The following is a 23,403-nucleotide window of genomic DNA, read 5'->3' on the forward strand; positions in this document are numbered from 1 at the left end:
AATACTTTAATACATCTCTAAGATTGTGATTAAAAAATGATAAGCAATTTTCTAAATTATAGGACCAAGACTGTCTCAATTTATTCTAAGTTAGCAAACCGCGAAGAAAGCAAACCGCAGCATAGATACGAGTATGAATAGATAGGAGAATATACATGCGCGGGGGAGGAAAAGGGGATAGAATAGAGCGAGTGAGATGAGCCGATCGCTGGCGCGGAGGCTGACGAGGGGGGTTGATGGCGGAGCAGCGCGGGGGCGGAGGCGGCGGGGGCGGCGGTGACGGGGCGAGGGGTATGCTCTATAATGGCCGCGGCACGTGGTGCGTGCCCCCATTAAACCGATCGCACCCCGGATTGATTTTCAGCCTTTCGGCATTTGATCCGAGCAAACTTCGTTGTCGGTATAATTGAATCGCGAATGTTCGCCCGACTCGGCCGCAAATTGACCGAAACGCGCTGCCGGCCGCGCGCGGCGCAACGCGGCGAGTTGACGACTACCGGCCGGCGACCAGTTGGGGGTTGAGGGAGAGGAAAAAAAAGGTCGCGTCGAGGGTTGGATGGAATCGATGAAATCGAGAAAAAAAGATGCATAAAGGACGGATAGGGGAGGAGGAAGAAGAATGGGGAGGGCGCGCCGCGACTCTCTCACGAGACGATACGGATATAAAACGGTAACTTAATTACTCACTCACGTTGTGCCGGCCGATGTCGATTCCCTTCTCCGCTCTCGATACGACTCGTGTCGTCGATACTTTGACAATTAGCGGACCTGATGGATTCGTTGTACGCCCGTCACCGCCACGATTCGATTGCCGCGTCACGTCTACGTTGTAATTCGATTTAACGTGCGCAGCAGCACCGAATATGCCCGCTGCACCCTCTCTCTTTCGGAGTCTTTCGCGAAAGGATCGACAAAAAAAAGAAATTGCGTGCGTAGAAACACGATTGGCCGCGCGGGCTAAACTGATTCGACGATACTTCCGAGGGACATTGAATTAGACGCACGGGTTTGAGATGGGCCCCGTTAAATGAACGTAATCGAATGACATGCATGAAAAATTGCAAAAGGCTTCAAGGTCAGTTATTCATTAAAAATATTCCCTTAAGACGTCTCTCTCATACAGAGATTAGTAATAAGATATTAGTGTATCTTTTCTGCCATTCTTTGTAAAATCCTTGTAAAAATAAAAAGGAGAGAAAAAAATAAATATAATTCAATCACAATGACACGATTACAAAACTTTCGGAATTTAAAGAAATACTCGCTCAATCCTGGAAAGCCTAAGAGCCAAGCGAAATAATAAACTCGCGTCTGGCGAACGGATGTGGACGATATTTTTTCCGAATTCGAGCGAGCTGTTCGAGATGCAAAAGAGTAACGTGTGCGACCAAACAGCAGCGGCGGTAGCAGCAGCAGCAGAATGCATTCGTGCGGTCCACAGGCCGTAACTGCTAATTAGTCCATACAGAGCCGTATGGCAGGCTGTGGAGGGTCGGCAGCCCGACGAAGCGAGTAGCAGGATGCACCCCTTTATTAAATACCATCGAAATTAAAATTATAATTGCGTTCGCTGCAGTGCCCCTCGTCCGCGCCAAGAGCGCGCGCGCGATAGTTCTCTCTCGCGAGAGATTACGGCCCCCTCTCTAATATCACGTCGAGGGTTTCGATTGGAATTCGACGCGCTTAAAAACGCTAACGAGTCTCGATGAAGATTTTGCGAAAACATCCCGTTATTTGATGGCGCAATTTCTAATTATCGATCTCACGGGAGTTGAAATTCGGCGAATTATAAACGCGAAGATCCTATGGACTTTTCGTAAATCTCCATAATAAATGTATTCAGTATTCAAATATGGTACATTTAAAATTCTATTGTATACAAAAATATATATAAATATCGAATAGGAATTTTCTTCTAATCATTTTAAATAAAAACGGAATTTATCAGTTTATTATATTTTAAAATTAAAAATGTCTCAGTAAAAATGAAATTCTTAAGTCTTTCGTTTCTAGAATATAGTCACTTTAATTAACAACATAAATTATATCAAGCAATACTTAAATTATGAATTATTCGGCTGAATGTGAAGGGAACAATGCGTGCAATAAATAAAAATCAGCTGGATGCATGTTTGAATAATAATTAGTGACGTAATATTTTTTTATGGCAAGAATCATGCATCCTGAAAAACATTCGTGTTCTATAAATGATATTTGCCAAGTAACGTACGGCTAACACACTTTTTCGCATTTGTTCTAACACACGAAGTTGAAAAATAATTATTTAATAGAGCCAAAAGAAAGAGAAGCGTTTGACGCAAATGAAAGGAACTTTAGGACGGGACGAGCGCGCACGAATACAGGCGTAATCGGCCAGCGGATATTCTAATTAGGGGTAACGCGTGTCGGTTTCTCTTGCCAGCTGAGTAAGGCACATGAGTACACATATAGGAATCATAGGTGGACGGTGAGAGGATGACGAGGGGAAGAAGGGGGAGAAGAAGGGGAGGCAGTAGGTTGTATGGCTCCTGTCAGCCACTGTGCCACTGACGGCTCGCTAATTGCTCAACCAACCTCCGATCCTTCCACCCCCTCCTTCCACGTTATGCCACCCTTCAAATCCAAATCCATCCCTTCGTAACGCCTGGTCGGCACGGCCGTTTCTCGTCCTCCCCCTTCCTCCCACCCTGCTGCCGCACCTCGTTCCCTTTCCTCCTGGCAGAATTGCAAGCATAGATCGACTATCCTGCGAACGCGAAATTTCTGGGTCGACGCCCAAAGTGGCCGATGCGCCGGTGGATTCTTCATCGATATTGTGCATCTACGCAAGTTTAATTGAATTATCGACGCGACCGGCAACTGCGCATACTTTCACACCGCAGTGAATTATCCGCTATATTTGCCGCTTTACCAATGTACAAATCTTTTATGATCGATTTATCCCAAGCTTATAGACCGATACCCGAAAATGTAATTTGCGAAATGTCGCTTTCTCTCATAATACGAATTTGAATTCGGTAAACAATTGCTAAGACTGTTTAGCCTGAACCGTACTTAAACAGATTGGCCGCAAATCAGATGATTATATTAAATTTTATTTTAAAAAATAAACCTTTTATAAATTCCTCTAAATGTCTAGCATCTCAGTCTAACACTAAATTACACTCCATATTAACGAATTAAAAAAATTAACTGGAATCATACGATTAATGTAGAGAAATAATATAACTAATTAAATGAAAATTAATGCAAAAATCAAATTATACATTTTCTAATCAAAGTTGTGTTCTTAGCGTTGCTTTAAAAATTTCGTCGACAATAGGCGCAAAGTTTCAAACGCTAAGTGCGTATGTCCATGCGCGGGATCGATCCCACATGTGTGAGCGCGCGGGCGAGCGAGCGAGCGAGCGAGCGAACAAGCAAACGGCCGAGCGGGTTAGCGAATGGATGGACGGACGTACGGACCAAGGGTTCGGCATGGTCGCGAATTAATCGAGCATATAATCGATGTGCGCCTGTCGATGTATGTATATGGAAGCCATCCGCCTGGTCACCCTCGCGAACGCAGAGCTTTCCCTCCGTTCCTCCCTCCCGCCCTTTTCAACCATCCCTCCCTGCCTATCGTTAACCAACGGCGCCGCGCACGGTAACGCTAATTTCTGTGCCGGACGTGTCGTCGTACTAACCCGTCGAAAAACGTCAAACGGCGAGCTTACCTTCTCGTTTGTGCCACGCGCGCTTTCGAGCGCGTCCGGGGGCGACGATATTTTTCCAAAAGTTGCCGCTTTGAATTTTACTGTTGACGGATGTCGCTCGCTCTCGCGCTCGCGAGAGCGCGAGCGATGTCTGGCTTTGGCAAAATTCAATTGCCGCGCTCTGTTATAGTTGGGATGAAAAGTAAACGTAAAAAGCAATAACGATACGATCAACGTTACGTTTGTACCATAGTTTTGTATCAGGGGGGGGGGTGTAAAAGTGCTAGAGAGTTAATATTCCAAAAAGCTCTCGAAAAGATTATAGCGCGTGATCTCTTCAAGCTGTCGAAACGATGTAGATATAAATACGATACTGAAACTTGCTTTCTAAACGCGTAACTTGCAGAGAGAAGGCAAATTCGATATCAAACAAAGAATAAATTTAAAAAGAAGAAAAGAGGAGAGAGAGAGAGAGAGAGAGAGAGAGAGAGAGATAACTCTTTCTCGATCGAGAAAATGAAAAACTCAAATACAGCGTAAACTCGATGCTTAATATCGTTGAAATTTTATGAAATACCGGCCGCGTGGATATTCGATAACAAAGCTGAAAACCGGAAGAAACGTTGGCGCAGTTTGCACGAGCGAGCTGCAAATTTTGTATCTGATGTCCCCAGGACGGAAATCAGGAAGGGGGGGAGGGGGGAGAAGGCACTGCAAAATTGATCTGTCTCCTGATTTATTACCGCGAACTAATAAAGCTGGTATCGAGCGTGGCCCGCGGCATCCTCGAAACACGCGATAGGTGCCTATCCCGCGGCATCTATACGATTGGTCCAAATCCATACTTTACAAGAGCTACCCTAATAGCGGCCGCTGTGATGGACACCGTGAAAGCGCCCGCTGTCGCCCGCCCGTACTCGATTAACGAGCGCAAATCGAAAGGTGGACAAATTTTCGATTAACGAGATTAAAGCAAATCTATTTTTTGATACAAATATAACAGGTATATTTTACGCGTATACTTGCATTCTACGCTAATTTAATTTAATCTCTACAATTTGTATATCGCAAAAATTACATGTTAATTTCTATCGTCTCAAGTATCTTCTTGTCAAGCTTGTCATTTGGATACTGCAGTGTACGCCGTATTATTTGTAAAAAAAAAAAAAACTAATTTTCGTGCAATCTCGTTTCTCTAAATTTTTCAACAAGAAATTGTTGGTAAACAATATACGCGAGTCTATCTTGAAAAATATCCTGAAAAAAACAAGCGATGTAACGTGCGCGCCGAATGGACGCTTTTTAAAGCCGGCGCGTCAGATCGCATATTATACTCCTCCATTTCATTTGCGCGGGACAAGGCGAAATTAATTAAACAGCTGATACCTATGCCGCGTCGGAGAGCGAGAAAGAAAGAGAAGGGGAGCGAGAGAGAAAATTGCGGCCTCGGGCTAGGGGGTCAGTGTTCTGGAATCGGGGCGGCGGAGAGGACGTAGGCGAAAACAAACGCGGACGGCCGACCGCCTCTTGGAAATCAGCGATGCAGTCGCACCGGAGATTTTCAATTTGCGGATTCGTTAAGGGCACGTTATTCCTGGTTCCGTCACTCCGCGGCAACGCCGTTCCGCTCCGTTGTGCGGAATACGTCAGTTCGCATACCCTGTCAGCGGCCGCGCTCACCGGTAAGGCAAAAAAGTAGTCGGTAGTGATACAAAGTAAAATTAACCGGCCAGCCGGGCCTGTCGGATTGATCGGATTGGAAATCTGATTCCCGCTCGACGAGAGAGGTCAGGCGCGAGTGAGCGCTAAATAATTTTTATCGCAACGCTGCCTTTGGATAGCAACGTAAAACAGGAACCTACTACAATCGCGTGTTTCTGTTAAATTTAATATCACGCGAAATCGCTGGCCAGCTGTCTGTAAGGACTGTTTGTCGCCCGGTAGAAAGTAGAGCATTAAATTCATTAATTTTAACGTCGAGAATTAAATATATAAATATTATTGAATTGAAATAACGGAGAGATTTAATATACTTAAATTTATAATATTAATTACAAATAATAATAATAATGACACAAAATAAAAAAATTTAATTTAATCATTAACAATATTTTATATTAATCCCTTCTCGCATGTGTGACCTATCTCAAAATTTTACATATCGCGCATATAGGATTTTCTCCCGAAGAAAGCTTTTATCAGAACTTCTCGAATCAAAGAAACTTTATGCTATATCGTTATATTTGGGATGTTTGCAACTGTGCATCACGTACGTATCGCGTTATATAGCAAATTACAGACACACTTGGCGCTTTAGGGCAAACCGCGCACACGGCGCTTTCTGGCATCCGCAGACGTGATCGTCGAATTCGCAAACTACATTTGCATAAATTCCGTGCTACCGAGACAATTTGGACTCATAAACGTAATTAATGGCGGAGCATTAATTCAGAGATTTTTCGCCGGTTACAAACACATGCCGCGTCGCGCGGCACCAAGTGCTCCGCAATTTAGCTAAATAATTACTAAACTTGCTCCGCTGCTGCTCCCGCATTGCATGAAACACGACGACGTATCGCGAAACGCCGATATAATCACCGGTGAAGAATAACGTATTACTCACTACAAAGCTTAGATCTTAATCCTTTTATAAAACATATGGGACGTCGAAATGTATTCGCTGCATTTACTTTCATAAATAAATGAAATCGATTATTCTTTTTAGAGAATCACATCATCTTATTGTATTCAAATTTAGGTACGTAAAGAAATTAAATGGAAAGATTTTTCAAGGATTTTTCATGGCTTTAAAATATAAATTTCAATTAACGAGAAATTTCGAACATGTCATTTAAATTCCGTCAAAGCTGAAAACTAAGACTAGGCTTTGTCCGCGGTATAAAAGTTGGATATTTTCAAGTACTCGTTCTTATATACGAGAATGTTCCCTTTCGTATCGAATTGTGACGGCTGCTACGTGGTAAAATAGAGATAGAAAGAGAGAGAGAGAGAGAGAGAAGGAGAGGGAGAAAACATGTACACATGTGTATGTATACATAGACGTTTGTTCCGGGGCACGGTTGCCATCCTAAGCCGGCTTGACTAATTGGCAGCGTTATAATCATGGGTACACGGTTAGGTTGGTATTACCGCGAGTTATAGCCCCGTCTCCACATTGGCGACCGCCACGCACATTCGCGCGCAAGAGGGGGCGTTTAATGACCCCGTCGTTTACGCAAATTTTCCCATTATGCGACGCGGTTTTGGACCGCCGAACGGGACGATCCGGGACGAACTAACGCTGTATTTTGCAGTAGCACAGTATTGTCGGGGCAAGTTGACACAGAGGGGCATTTCGGACATTGAATTTTTTTACGCGTAAAATATCAGCAAAAAAATATCACTGTGAGGATATTATCAAATGGCAATGATTTCAGAATCATCCTTGTACTTTTCTTATTCGATCAAGTTTCTTTATAATTATGCTTTTCTCGGCGTATCTTTTAAAATATATATAGAGTTTGCTTAGGCTTCGTAAATATGAGATAAGAGATACATATATGTTTGAAGAAGATCTCTCTCGTTCTCGTGAAAATTGAATGCTACTTGAAACTGGGGGGTGAGTTTCATGAACCGATATACGCACGAGCGATTTCTTTCGCGAGAGGAGATAAGACGAGGACGCGATATATTTCTCCGACAGAGAAAACGCTGCGGTTTCGTGCGCTCGCCGCATAGGCACGTATGGTCGAAGGAGATACTGATAATAAAAAATCGTAGGATATAAAGTAATTCAAACAAATGCGTCGGCGCACGGTATGCCGGTTCTACGACGATATATTCCACAAGGGCTTATCCGCGACTGGTCATTCATAAATGTGGGAAAAGATGACACTCTAATGGCCGGCTATCCGTAACGGTTAGGAAGTAGAAGAGATTTGTTGGCGACGGACGTCGGCGAAACCTGGCCATTCCAGTTCGCGTAAATCCTTCGGCGATGTCGAAGATATTTTTAGAAGGGGGGAGACATCTCTCTCATTTCAGCGGTAATATTTTAATGATAGTTATCTCGAAAACGTATCCTTCTTTACGAAATTCAAACTATATAACGATCGTTTGACCGAAAAGAGTTGCCAGCCAACTCTGGTACACGAAGAGTTCTGCTGAACTTCATATCGATAGCCGGCGCGTCCCATCAAGCCCAAGTCCCAGGGGTGTGATCGCCGGTAACTAAACTTGTAAATCTCCCATCCCGTCCCGGTCTTTCCCAACTGACCAGAACGCATTTGTCTATCTTACACGGCCTATCACTAATGTTAGAAGTTGAATTTTCAACGAATTTGATTCCGCCGATTTACAATTTAAATATATTTCATAAACAAAGTGCACTTACAGGACTGTTGCGTTAAAAGTTGACTCTTGCCGTGTTCAGCGTCCTGATCTGTAAAATAACAAAAATGATGAAATGATATATTTTCTCTATAATATCTAAATGCTTATCTAGGCATAACATTTTTAATACAATATGAAATATCTTTCTAACCGCGCCTCGAGAGAGTTAAAAATTTCTTAAAGTAAAGCATACATTATACACGCGTTACGCCTCCATGATCGTTCGCGTAATCGAATATTCACGAGTCGCATCTCGCCGCAAGTTTAACGACACCTCGTTTCGTTGTATCTTCGTTCTCAGCCTATAAACTTTGATGTACGGATCTCGTCGAGACATAAAAGCAGTTTCTGGCGAGATACGTCGCGCGCGGCCGCGCGGGGGTATCACAAACAAAAGCTGGGCAAACGAGAAGTTACGAGGACCCTTTACGCCCCCAGCCTGCCTCGGCATCCGGTTGTCTCGCGTATTATGACTGATGTCTTAGTTAACCGTTTCGCTCGCGCCGCTCCGGGGCCTTAATGTCCCGGAGAAGAAAGAGAGCTCGCGAGATACGGCCACTTGTGCCGAGCTCGCGTTGCTGCTGCCGCCGCCACCGCCTGCCAGAAATTGTGAAAAATGGTTATGGGGCCGCAGCCGCGGCGATATCACGGCCTCGGGAGAATGTATAGTGATTTGCAGCTGCGATTATTATATTTGCATTCGCGGAGTTATCAGCCGAACTTTGATAGATTCGCATTGGAAAATCCTAAAGATTTGTCTAACTGAAGCGCCAGTTTAGTCGAAGAGAATAATTTTTAATTTATCTTTAATAAGCGCTATTGATATAGCGTGACAGGAAGACACCTCGTTCTTTTTCAAGTGTGGGCGAGCCGCTAAAAAATTCGCCGTCGAATCGGCAACGCCTCGTTGCCTCGATTGCGAATTATTAAAGAGCGTTTAATTCTTTTTTTTTTTTTGCAAGAACCATGACGCCGTCTGCTTTATTTTGCGCAACTTGCGTTGCTCGGGCCTCCCCTTCCCCCTAACGCTTTGCCTTTCCACCGCCCTTCGCGTACGGACGGTTTTTCATTCCTGCCGTGCGCGCTCTAATCGCCGGCCCTTTTCCGCGGTAATATTTAATTTTTAATCCGCTCGTATTCAAATGTACCCCCTCTTTCCCCGACTAGCGCCCCGCGACTCTCCTAATGGGAATACAATTTATGCTCGAGCCACGGCTTATTTTACATTTTATGCTAAATACTCGCCGACTACGCGCACCCATGGTTCGGAGTTTTGCTGGCAATTAATCGTACAGGCGTGCGTGTGAGAAAATGAACGATGTAATCCAGCCAGATGTATCTCTTGACGTCACGAGAGTTTTTGCGAGAACGAGAGAAAAACACTATCTTATTAAATAATTTAAGTTCTTTCTATTTTCGCAAGCATTCTAGGGAATTTAAGCTTCATAGAAACCATTACAAATTTTTTAAGCTCGCGATATTAATTCTGTATATTATAATTTCTATGAATAAAATTCTTGAGATTAATACATTTATTAAGGGACGTATATTTTATATTTTTTAAATATTTCTATTATTTTATATTTCTTAAGTCTTTCGTTGATGATGAATATCGTTTCTTATGCCACAAAATTTAAAAGAGATGGATAATTAATATGCAATAAATACTTTTTAAAGTTTAAACATGTCAGCAATGTATATAAAAACAGAATTTTCAACCAAAGTAAACCGAGATCAGAAGATTGCCGAGCTTACTTCCTCTTGCTTCAAGGATGTAAAAGTATACGCCACCCTCGTGATTATCTGCTCGAGAAATTTAGTCAACACAGCCCGAGGGCGTGTACGAAACTTAGTTACGGTTTGGTCAGCCGTGCCGGGCAGCTCGAAAACTCCCGCGGGGCAGCTTTAATCTGTAATTTTTAATCAGGCACCGATTAAGCACTAATAGGCAATCCTGGATGAAAATGACCAAGACCCTCGTCCCGCCATTCAACATAACAGTACGATGGATTTTGCAATATAACTATTATTACGATAAAATTTTTCCTTTATTTGTTATTAAATTAAATATTATATTAAATGTATAATTATTATACGTTATATGTCTAAATTATTATGTATATTATATGTATGTTATATGTATAAATTATGAAATAAAATTATTATATGTTATATGTATAAATATTATATTAAATTATAATTAATATATGTTATTAAATTAAATATTATATTAAATTAATCAGTCTAATGTTTTTACTTAGGAAATACTTATAATAATTTTTCAAGAGCTCCCCCGATTATGTATGGTTACACTCCGTGTTCATCGAGCTATCCTCCTGTCTCGGTGAATGTTTCGCCTGAATCAGAAATGAATGCTGCTTGTCTACGTTTTCATTTCCGGCGTGCCGACTGCCGGTCGACTGGAGAAAGGAAAGAACTCTCTTCCGGGCCTCTTGGACGCTTATTTTTTGACTGACTGTTCATGCATTATTTAAAGCTCGGCAACGAGCATTAAAGTCTCTAGGAAAGCTTTTGGCTAGCAGCGCGAACGGAAGAATTTTGGCTTCTCTTTTAGCTCCTTGAAAATTTCTTTCCAGAAGGGAAGGACGGTGCTTTTAACAGAGAACAGAATATCCGCACTGCGTCTTTAATTTCGATCAATTGTAAACGTGGCGCTAGCTATCGATCAGGTATCGGCGGCCTCGCGCCTGGTTGGCACATGCATAAATTATGCTTTCGTATGTAGCTAATGCAACATTTAACTGCACGACGAGCAAATTTAGATTTCCTCCCAGGCAACCTCCGGACATAACCGAGATCTCGATTTAGACCGACCTAACGAGGCGGTGATTTGAATAATTGAACGAATCCTAAACCTCATGTCCGGCTATTACGGATGTTGAATATTAAAGCAATCGTTCCCGCTATCGCTCGCTGCCGGCGATTCCGATTCTCGAGAAATAAAAGATTCCTACTTTATTTGCACAGATTCTTCGCAAATGTAGCTCGAAAGTTATATTATATTTCTTATGTTTAATATCCTTACAAATATTTTGTCTCAAAAAAATGAAATGTTTAACATATCATAGAATTTAATGTATCATAGAATCGATGAATCTTTCGAAATTCTCCAGAAAGAAATAAAAGATTTTGACAATCTTTAGACACGTTAGACATCTTGTTAATTGAATAAACTTTTCTAAATGTAATTCAAAAAGTATATTTCTTTTAATATCAGTATTTTATAAGGATATTCTAAGTAATTAAACTAAAAAAATTAATTTCTTTTTTAAAAAGACTAATTTTACAAAGAACATTAGAATTTCGTGAATGTTTTTCGACAAAATAAATTAGAAGCAACAAGTTCATATTAAAAATACATTAATGTCAATACTATTACACAATGAGCATATGTTACTATTAGGAAGAATTTTATATCCAATTAAGATGCTCGTTTTGCTGCCGAGTGTGAGATCTTGCCAGGAACAATTTTTATAGCATCCTTGCTAATGGAATCGATAATTATTAGACGGCGCTATTGGATTATCCTGCCATTACCCGGGGAAGATTATTAAGCAACGCTTCGGTAGGCAGCGCGACAGTGGAAACATATATTCTTAAGCTTCTCCATGAACTTCCTTCTCCCATGGGACTGGCGTAACTTCCGCTTCAATCGTCGCATTAGCCTTATTAAAGTTCCTCACATAGTTGTAGAATCCGAGCTAATCGAAATATGGCGATCAAAGCACAAGCTTTACTTTGCGTCATTCTATTTATAAAAGAGCACGCTTTAACGCATCTTACATCACTCTTCCGACTTTTCTAATCTCGAGATCATCAACAAAATTACCATTTATCAGCAGCTTTATTCTTTGACGCCCGGACAACAAACGCAACGCGGACCCGCACATTTACTCGGCTCAAAATAGGGGGATATATAATATAAGGATTATTAAGTGGCCGCGCATTCACTTAATCCTGCGGTGAATATCGTCCGGTATCTCCACGCCGATCAATCACACCGCCAGCCAGGGGGATGGAAGTTGCATTACATAGAGGGTGTATCGCGAAGCCGAGGCGAAAGGGCCTCCGAGTCGGGTGGCGGGCAGGGCAAGGCAATGCCGGGTTTGGCTCATTTCTCGCCTCCCTGTATATACATTCGCACGAACGGCCGAACGAATGAGCGAGCGAGCGAGCGCGCGCGGTCGCCATATATCATTTCGTTATCATCGACTCTTTATATGCGGTCGCGCTCCATTTTCTGTCTGTTTGCCCCGTTAAACGCCGGCCGCTCCGATTTGATTCAGTGAAACCATTAGCCGGATTTCGACCGCCGCCGCCGCCGCCGCATTTTCCATCCTCGCCTATCGCCTGTGCTATCTCAGCGTATCATCTGCGAATGACTGCCACCATTATCGGTAACGTACCGGCGCGAAAGATAACGCCCGGATGTGCTACCGGCAAAAATAGCCGGTCCGTGCCGCTCCGAGATAAGCAAGATCGCGGATCGAACTTTCCGTTGTCGGGAGATGGATGCGAGCTAATGGCCTTTAACAGCCCTATGCAACTAATGAGCCTTCAACTGGCGATCTAATAGGATTCAGTTGATGCCGCGAGAATAAAAGATTTACGTGGAATAAAGTGGAATTTTATTTTTTTTTTTAAGATGGATTTTTTTAAGTGGAATTAAATTTTTTTTATTTTTTATTTTTTTTTTTTCGTATAATTTTAAGATTTTTATTGGATTCTGATTTCTTCTAATATGTGTAATTTCGTATTCTAAGCAGCCGTCGTGGTGTTTTGATAGCTTCACGGTACATTGTGTAATTAATAGCTATTTTATAATTTTGGATAATGTAATATATTTTCGTTGATGCCACAATTTTTTAATACTGACAATTTTGTCGCAAATGAATAGCGCGTGCTCTGCATGTCCTATAAATTGAAAATGAAAAATATATAATACTTTCGGACACAGGTCTTTACTACCAACCCCATTTTTTGCAACACTAAATCTCCGGATGCATATGCGCTGGTGAACCGACGCCATCTTGTCGGAATGGCACGGTGTGGTGCCTAGTGAGGCGGAAACAACTGATAGTGACATCACTGATCGACGCTTACGGTCGTTCGAGGACGGTAAGCGCCGATATTATCCATTGTACTACGAATACTCGCGATAAGCCATACGATAATAGAATTTACGCGACGAATTCGTGCTCCATTCTCGCTGACGGTAGGATATTGGAGTTACAGCCGTAACGCGTGTCGAAGCCATTGCTACATCTCCAAAGGAGACACAATCGATCATGGATCGAGAGGGAGGTTCACAAGGCACATTGTATTATATCGTCTTATCGATCACGACTATCAGTATACTTGACAGGTTGCACGTATCCTTCGTTAATGCAAAGTTAGAGAATCGAACTGGAGAATTAGCAGTAAACAATCATAACAATTGTAAAATTAAAAGTCACTAAGGACTTCATTAAGAACAAAATATAATATTTTTGCAAAAACTCGATCTTTACCAGACGTAAAATTAATAGCCATAAATAAAATATGAAGGTAACATTATGCAAGAAACGAGGATTTTTTCGCAATCTCCGAGAAGCTCATGCTCCACCGTTCTTCTAAAGTCCTTCTTGGAGACTTTCAAGCGTCCGGAAGCGCGTTGAGAGGCCGGAAGAGGCTGAATAAGATCCGCCTTGGCGCATTTTCGAGACGCGGTTTCGCGCGACGGCAGAGATTGCGTCGGGGTCGTTGCAAATAGGGGTGTCAACGGCATCGGGGGCTGTATTGTGGAACGTCAATGCCACGGAAACTAACTCCGGCCCAACCCCTTGGTCTCTTCCACCATCTCCGTCCCTTAACCCCTCAATGTAACCAGAAGCGTCCGTTCTACCTATACTCGCTTTACAATCTCCAGAAACAGCAGAGGACCTAGATTGGCGTTTGCTTGACTGCAGAAACATCTTATATCCCTTCTCTATTCGATTAGCTCTTTATGACTCGATAATATCTTTCTATGATATTATTGAACGCGGTAAATTATCGCATTTGCGGGTTAATGGTACCAGTCGACGGTTTTTGAATATATAAGTAATATATAATTTTTTGTAAATATTCTGTTTTTTATAAATTTATAATAAAAATTCAAATCTCTCTTTTCCTCTCTAGTTTTCTCTCTTTTTCTTTTTCTCAAATTCAGAAAAATGGATAATATGTTGCAAATATTTCGGCTTGATCAATCAAGATAATAATGGAATAATTGTCTCAGAACAATATATATATTTTTTATTATATATTTTCTAATTTCAGAATCTCGAGTGTCGTTCGAATTTTCTTTATACAGAGCTGCCAACGCCCAAGCATTGATAATTGATAAAGATGATATGTGATTAGTGTCTCGTTTAGAATCAATGACATCGCAGAGAATCGTAATTAACTCTCGCAGGTCTCAAAGCGGGAACGATATTCGCGATTCGCAGGCACGTCAACGGTAAAATTCGACGCGCCGTCTTGTCAAGGACCAGTAAGTTCGAAAGTTCTCGATAGCCGATAACCGATAACCGATAACCGATTGTCAGAGCGAACCACTTGTCCTGACACCTCTGTCGCTCCTGGTTATTCAAAGCCGACGGCGCACCGTCAAAAACGATGACGTCGCCTTTGTCCGCCCGGGTCCAGTGACAAAGCGAGCGCGTAGCCGACGACAACTATTATTTTCCCTAACTGGACTCGTTAGATTTCCCATTGTGCCGCGTGCGGTCGCGGTAGGCGTGGTCATTGATCTAGCTGTTCAGAGCTTCCGTTTTGTCGTTTAACTCGCGTCATGACGTAACGTCACGACGCCGGCTAACTTTGGCCCGGAAGCGCATTGCGACGCGTTAAACGTCGTAAAGTTGAGCCCTTCTCCCTAACCGTGAATCAATTCGATTGTAGCGTCAAAATTGTGACGGTTAAAATGAAGGCAGAAAAGAAGAGCCAAAAAAGAAACTGGAGCAATATAATTTTGACATATTCTAAATTTTTTTTCATCGGAATATATTCAAGAGTTCGGAAATCATTATTCGAGAAAGATAAAGAGAAAGAGAGAGGAGAGAGAAAATTAAAGATTGTTATACATTATCTATCACTGATATAGATATAAAATGCAACGAATGCCATCGAATTATCTTGAAAAATCTTTGTTAATCTTTTATCTCTATTTTTGGCGCAAAAGTGTATCGACTCGAAGGCGGAAAGCCGTCGTTCTTAATAAATGACCGGCATTTCCGCCGCTAATCCAGAAAGCGTTACAGAGCGTGCTGATTTTCCCAAGCACATCGCGGAAGGTCCCCCGAAAGTAAACGAGGGATAAAACGATTATATGAGAAATCTCGCTTAACCCGACAGTGGTGGGGTGCCCAAAGGGTGCGAGTCGCGAGGATGCGAGAGGAGGGGATCGAAAGGAAGGTCTTAACGAAGGGTTAGGGCTACCGTTCTCCGCGCCGCGTTCCGACTCGAGTCCTTATTAATAAGGTCGGATTAGCATAACTGCTCGGATCCGTCGACTGAACTCCGCATAATTAAGCCGCGAGATCTCGATTACCATCTTGACCGGGCGAGAGCATCCAAAGCGTATCGGGAGACCGCGTGATTCGGGGAGATAAGCCGCTAAAACCCTTTCTCTCTCTCTCTCTCTCCCCTCACTTCAGTCCCGAACGCGGAATTCGGTGAAGTTCTAGATAGGGACCGATAGCGATGAAGTTCGTGCCGTGTTTCGTAATACCTGAGAGTTTGTTCTCCCGCGAGGAAATCTTCGTCGAGTATATAACGTCGCTCCGCTACTTCTTATCTTTGAAATTTAACTATATTTTCATATTTTAAGATGTATATATGTATTTGTAGGTGTTGGCAAAAAATACAATCTAGCTTTTACATTGATAATTGGCAGTACACATGTTGCAAAATATCAATTAAAAATATCTCTATCGAACGCGGTACTTGAAAAATACGCTCTGATAGAAGATTAAATGGATGTTATGAAAATATTTGCCATATAACGCGTAAAGAGAAGAGAGAGGGAGAGAGAGAGAGAGAGATAGAGACATGTAACACATTGAAAAATACTCGATATTGTCGGTCCTTCAAATATTTGTACAACGTAATTTTTTGACATTTGTATCATACTTTTATATAAAAGTAATCAAACATCCTCGTTCACACAAATATTTTCAAGCCGCTCAATGAGAAAAACCATTTTAAATCTAAAATAGTTAAATCTAACGCGTGATATACAATAAAAAAATTACAAGAAATTTATATGAGTTACATGATTATGCTTCCTATTGCAACTACGCGAAGCGATTCGCGTTTTTGTTAACATTAACAATGCTTTGTTTGATAATGCTAACCGCCATCAACAAAGCTGCCAGGGATGTTGTCTTAATACTGATGAGCTTATCGTTTCGGAAGAAGCCAAGGTAAACTTGCTCGTCACGACCCTACGATGTAAACTGCTCGATAAATGCATTCTCATGTAACAGTATTAAGAGATCTTATCGTAAAAAAATAATTGTAATAAATTTCTACGTGTATTTAAAATTAATTATCGCTATTCACATCAGTCTTAAATTATTTTATCGTATATTTATCGTGTTTATCAGATAACATTGCTTAGAACGGTTGGTTAACCCTTTTCGCAACGCTTGTATCGCTATCAAGCATGCCCGCAACGAGCCGATAACGCTCTGACAGTGACTGCTGCCACTGTCACGTGCGTCACAATGAAGAAAGGGATGTTTGCGCTTTGCGGGGCAAAAACTGGAGGCCACGTCACGACGGTATAACAGCTTATCGGCCGGTGCGGTACATTAAGCACGGCCGTTACCGACGCTACCGCAAAACGGGGATCGTTCTGGGCGATGGGCGAAGGGAGGAGGCGAGAGGAGGGGAAGGGTGTCGAGAGATTATCTTGTCGTATTCAATATTCCTATGGAACGTTCGGGATGATAAATCGTCCTCGCCGATAGAAAAGATGCGTCGAAGCCACACATTTCGGAACCTTCATCCACTCCGCCACGATTCGCTTCGTGGTTACACACAGGGTGTTCGCCGAAGTGTGCGTGGGAATAATAATACCACTGGTTATATACTGGAGAGAATTTGTAGCCGATTTTTTTAAATAAAAAATTTGCGAGATTGATATACTTGAAAGATATTTCACAAGACATTAATCTTCTAATCTCCGCTTTAATTTTTTACGTTAAATAGTTTAATAAAACGGATTAAATTTTTTGTTACGATCGAAGCTCTAACTTTCAGCCACCGTATATTAACCGTATTATTGCGAAATTTTGTGTCTCGTCCTTTTCGTTCCTTCTTTCCGGCAAAGTCCGTGATATCTCAAAACGACGAGTCGCGGAAATCATGCGGGTGCGAACGCGTCCACCAAGAAATCCCGCGGGTATCAGTATAATAAAACCATTAGAGTGATCCTCGTGCGTGCATTCAAACCGTATAAATATCCGGCAGAATCCCTCGCGCCGTTTCCAACTTCTGTGTAATGTTAAACTTGCGATAAATCCGAAGTGCCCCGCGACCGGGCGTATCTTTTGGCCCGTCGCCGCTAAAATGAAACCCGTCATAGTGCGCGGCGACCGTCGACAATAATTCTACGGTCGCCATACGTGAAGTACGCGGAACCCCTATGGCGCTGTCGCTCGTATTACGCGCGATATATATATTTTTTTTTGCTCTATCCCTTTCTCCCGTGCGCCGCCGCACTTTCGAGGTTCCATTATTTTATGTGCATTCGTCATGAAAACAATAATTCCGTTGACCCGATTTACTTGTATCGCGAATCACCCCGGATTCCATCACATTGATCGGATGGACGTGGTCTTTCGCAGCGACATATTCAGTAAATAAAAAGTAACGCGAGGTAGGAATTATAATATAAATTTTGTTCAAAGGATTTTTAAATTAACAAATCCCGCATATCGAGTGTAGTCATTGAATCAATCATTCCGGAAAAACAATTCATTTCAAAAATGTCAGAAACGAATTTTCCCTCATTGTACGCGAGATGCTTTTTTTCTCATGTATGTAGCTATCCATTTGTGTATAGAAAAGTTTATCGACATTAAACCAGTGTTAGAATGAAATATTTTTTATATAATACTTGTATTTATATGTTAAAAAACATTGTATAAAATATTTATACAATTTAATTTATTTATTTAATTTATAATATATTTATTATTAATTTATAATATATTTATTATTAATTTATAATATATTTAATTAATTTATACATTTATATTTTGAAAGATAAAAATCTCGAAAAAATTTTTATTTTTCAGAAAATATATTATCTTTGAGAAATCAATTAAAAATCTGCATTTGCCACTACATCGTTATTTGCATATGACGACATGCGACGAGATTGGATTTTATCTTATGCCGTTTTGATTTATTTACCCTCGTCGGTATACATTTCTTGCATTCACTTGGTCCCTGCCGAGACTAACAAAAGGGACCGGTCATCAAGATCCTAAGCAAAGGCTGACCAAGCAGCGGCCTGCTGGGTTGCCGCGTGTAAACGTGTACATAATTATCGGGGAGTATACTAGGACGATGTGATGTCAGCAATGGTCATTTGCCGCTATCGGCTGGCTCGCAGACTATCTCCTAGCTATTCTATCCTCGCCTGTCCTCCTACCCTGTGTGCCCTGCGATGTATTTTGCCTCGTGTAACCGGACAGAGATCGAAGCAACTGTTAATGATCCGCCGCCTTGTCAACGACTACACGATCAATTAATATCGCCATTGCATTTATCCTTAATTTCTACATAAGTCGATAATAAATAACCTGTATAGAAATTTTTCAATTATGCATTTTTCTTCAAGATACCAATTGTTTCGAACATCGCTTTTCCTTCAAGAATACGAATCAAGTATCCAATTTTAGAGATAATCTTTTCTATTCTTATCTTTTCTACTCTTGACTTTAAAATAATCCGAATGCCTTAAATCATTTTTATTAGAATCAACAAGTCCAATCCGGATGTTGCGTTCCCCGTCTCATAAGACTGACGTGAATGCACCATAAATTCCTCCCATCGTCCGCGCTTTTACAGACTCTTCTCCCGAGCAACGATATATCACGGTGCACGGCAGTGGCCTGACGTTTCCTGTCATCGCTTTAACCAAGCACCACTCGGATTAAGTGTTCTCGTTCGCAAGCGAGCACGTCCGGTCTGGTCGCTCTCGAAACACATAGACGGCGACCACGAAGAATACCTAATATCCTGCCCGCTGCACTCCCCCTTCGTCTTCTGTCTTATAATAATCTTCGCCCTTTATGTCTATCGCTTAACACCAACTTGTTCGAAACTCGATTTTCTGCAGTAACTCGATAAAGATTATGATCGATGACACAATAGAGGTAAGAAAAGTTTACTATCCATCGAGCATTTTCTGTCAAACATTGTGTTAATCCTTGACAGATACTATAACTTCCTAAACTTCCGACATTATGCTGTATTATACGATTTCATTTAATAACACGTCATCAAAAAATTAAAAGATATATAGCTTATATTTCATATTATAGGAATAAAAGACTTAATGATTGCTGAAAGATTATTGCGCATATATTATCTACATATAAATAATTATTCACGAGTGAATAAAAATAATTGTTTTTGTGCAAAACTAGAATTGAATCGGTCTGAAACAGAGATTAGAAAGATTGTTCGAGGAACATGAACCTTTCCGGTGAACAAGAACATTCCCTGGTTACGGCGTAAACCGCTTCTACGTTATTTACGTTAGCCGTTAACGGCTACGATTCCTTGAGCGGTCCTAACTCACGCGCAACGACCAAGAATATGTCCCGAGTGTCCGGACCTTCGTCTTACTGCGGACAAACCGTCTCGAATGAGTTACTTGCGAGCGAAGCTTCAACTAGGATAGAGCCCGAGTTAATCTCACGCGCCGTTTGAGCTCTGCCTTCGCCGAATTCGAACAAAGCGCGGAATTTATTCCCGCAATACCGAACAATTCGTGGAATGTTCCTGCAGGAATAAATTTAATAATGATTTAATTAGCATTCCTACGCGCAGTTATTCGTTTTCAGTATAACGGCTATCTGCGAATTCAAATGATCGCGGTATCATCCGAAGATTAAGAACGGTGGAGGAGGGAGAGAGAGAGAGAGAGAGAGAGAGCGAGCGCAGGGAACGGCGGATGAAGAATCATTGACGAAATACCAGCGGAACGATACTGTGACAAAACGACGTTACCGCGACAGAACGACACTACCATACAACATTCTGTTACAGCGGATCGCCGCCATGTGCGTTATCTTGCCGCGAAACATTAATAATAAAAGTTTTCGTTTATTGTCTCGCCAACGGCAAACCGACCGCCGTTAGGGGTGGAGAGACAGGGTTCTCTCTTCCTCTTCCCGCCCCCCCCCTCTCTCTTTCTCTCTCTCCCTCTTTCTGGCGATGCAACTACGCGGTTGCGCGCGTTTTGTCTTCGTCATGAATGCCCCCTTATCTTTGGGCGAGTCCATCATCGCGGGACGGTTTTGTCCACGGGCGTGTTCCGCGCCGTAGGACTGTCTGCGAATTGTAAGGAGACAGGAAGCGCAGCGTCTGGACGTCCAACCAGTCGGGAAATATTTCGAAACGTCGATCAGAGCCACGCGAAACGAGGGTCGAGAATGTCGGTTTACACGCGACATGGGAGTCTGGTTGTTGAACTAATGCGCCGATGCGCCTCTCTCTTTTTCTCTTTCTCTCACTCCGCATTTCCTGTCGAGGGTGTTGTTCTCCCTTGTCATCCTCCGTTTACCCTCCTAAGTTGCCCGGCGAGTCGCGTCATATTTTTTTCCCGACCAATGTGCTTTTTTTCGGAAATATTCGACCGCAAGATTTTATTTATTTTTTTTTCGCAAAACGTTATATTCTCCTAGAATAATTGCGTCTTCTTTTTGAATCGTGAACTTTATTTCTTCCCTCTAATTAACGTCACTGTGATTGGTTCCCCGTCCAAGCGGTCGTAACACACAGGCAGAGATATACTAACATACATCGAGAGAGCGCGTGTAAATGAGAGACGAGATTAGTTACCGTCGCTTCTGCTCAATGGGGAACAGTGCGAGACTGATCACAGGCTACGTTTCTCAGCTGACCACAGCTTCCCGCCGACCGTGCTTACCGCGTCCGGTAAAGGGACGCGATGTAAATCAGTCTAGAACGGCCAGCCGGTTGCACTGGCCGTACATTAAGTTGCCTCGAGGTGCTTCTCTTGGGGATGGAATGATTCGAGCTGGTTCTCGACCAAAATCGTACTCCCAGCTAAGCGTGATTTCTGACAAGCGAGTGCTCGATGTATCTAAAGATACATAATTGATTATATCGTACGCGACGCGGAATACAATCCATTTATTTTGTTATTATTAATGCTTAACACGAGCGATCTGTTCTCGCATTGTTTCATCGAACGTGAATCGCCGCCGGACACGTATGTAGCAAGAGGAAGCCGATCGATCGTTAAGTTGGTGCCGGCTGCCGGGGACACTTACAAATTAGCCAATCAAGTTCTAATCCCTCTACGATTTACCCCAATCAGCCCGCATCCCGCCACAAATACTTTAATCCGTCCATTAATCCTGCAAGATAAAAGTTTCCGGAGTAGTTACGGCCCCTTTGTCGTCGGCACGGTTAACGATACGAGAGGATAGGATCGAATGGCGAACGACAGCGATTTAGCTTTCGATCCCTATTATTAGTACACGAAGCGATCGCCAAAAGCTTCGAGCAGTTCTCAGAACGGAATATATCAGAAAACCAAATGTACACAGAAAAAAAATAAGTGTCAAATGAAAACTTGTATACTTAAACTAACGCGTTCATTGTTTCGTATACATATACGCAACAATTTATAATCTTCTTTGAAGATAATTTTAAATTTTAACAATATTATAGTCTTATTTTAATATTGTAATTGTCATCTCAAGAATATATAATTATTTAATTCTACTTTAAGAAAATTATAATCTTTGATTTAAAAATATTCTTTTCTATCCAACATTGTTTCTTTTCCATTCAAGAAAATTAAATCTTAAATCATAAGAATATATTTTTCTTGATCGAACTATATAAAATGGCTTCATTCAAGTAAGCAATTATTCAAGCAATTATATTTTTCTTAAATTAACGCGATATAATCTCATTTTAAGATTTTCATGTTAAAACTGAATATATTTTCAAAACAAGAATGTTCTTTTTTCTGTGTACGTTTTAAGAGAGATTCATATGTTAAATCCGTGCTTTGATTTAAAATGTTAAGAACAAGTACTACACAGAGAAAAATATCATTCTATTGCCAAGAAAAGCGATTACTCAGTTTATTTTTCTTTTTTTAAGTAATAGTTTTCTTCAACAAAGAATATATTCTTGATAATAAAATAATCTTAAATATCTTATCTTAAAATATATTCATAATCTTAAAATATATTCATCAAAAGTGTTAGAATATCTCATTATCATGTATTCAAAAGAATTTATTTTCTCTTCAAGAATATTGTTGTAAAGTTGTATCAAAGAAAAATCAAACTTTCTTTACGTCAATTCTTGTAGTAAGCAAATCAAATTTTTGTTTTAATTTAATATTCTTGACTAAAATATTGCACTTACTAAAATTCAGAATATATTCAATTAAATTTAATGCTTGTGGTAAACTTATGATATATTTGCAGATATACAAACTTATGATATACTTAAAATAAATAATATTTACTTGAATACATTTTTCTCTGTGTAGAGCTGCTTTCTATTTATAATTTTATATAACTTGTAGTTAATTTTTCTTTCAATTTTGTAGCTTAGAATTTATACTACTCAAATTTTAACTCGATTCTTTCGAAAAACGCTCATCTGCTAATTCCAATCATGTTTCCTCAAGAAATGTCTATAATTCTTGAGACATTTGAATCGTAAATTTTTAAGTAATGTTAAAACAAAAAATATTTTCGCACAATCGGAATATTTTTTTACCCTAGATTGGTCAAATTTCATATTGCACAATGCGGTGAGGATTTTTTGTCGAGAGAACACGGTCGTGTTTCTGCGTCGTGGCATCGGTATCTCTTCGGGGTGGTCATCTAGTTTATTTACGCGCCCGCTTTGCGGATCGAAAAACCCAAAAAGGAGTAAAGCGGTTCCGCGCGAGCGGGAGGACCGGAGAGCGAGGTGCGAGCGTCGCTGGAATTTATACTCCGCGTCGTCGTGGCCGTCCCCGGGCAATTTTTTTTCA

The 23,403-nt window shown here is 41.3% G+C and overlaps 1 protein-coding gene and 1 long non-coding RNA gene across 3 annotated transcripts in view; one reads left to right on the plus strand and one right to left on the minus strand.

Moving 5' to 3' along the window:
* Window positions 1–23,403, minus strand: part of LOC109610357 — a 180,648-nt gene that overhangs the window by 113,724 nt on the left and 43,521 nt on the right. Inside the window, exon 3 of the long non-coding RNA XR_002192770.2 lies at window positions 8,089–8,136. This is a non-coding gene — a long non-coding RNA (uncharacterized LOC109610357). The remainder of the gene's footprint in view (window positions 1–8,088; window positions 8,137–23,403) is intronic.
* Window positions 1–23,403, plus strand: part of LOC105256060 (LIM domain only protein 3) — a 79,985-nt gene that overhangs the window by 14,574 nt on the left and 42,008 nt on the right. Inside the window, exon 1 of one of the 2 annotated variants that reach the window (XM_025413433.1) lies at window positions 21,591–21,609. The exons of the other annotated variant lie outside the window; for it this stretch is intronic. The gene's annotated coding sequence lies outside the window, so the exon portion shown is untranslated. Of the gene's footprint in view, window positions 1–21,590; window positions 21,610–23,403 lie in introns of those variants that run through there. 2 annotated transcript variants of the gene reach the window in all.

Source organism: Camponotus floridanus, unplaced genomic scaffold, assembly GCF_003227725.1.
Source record: "Camponotus floridanus strain SB8 unplaced genomic scaffold, Cflo_v7.5 scaffold66, whole genome shotgun sequence".
Lineage (NCBI taxonomy): Eukaryota > Metazoa > Arthropoda > Insecta > Hymenoptera > Formicidae > Camponotus > Camponotus floridanus.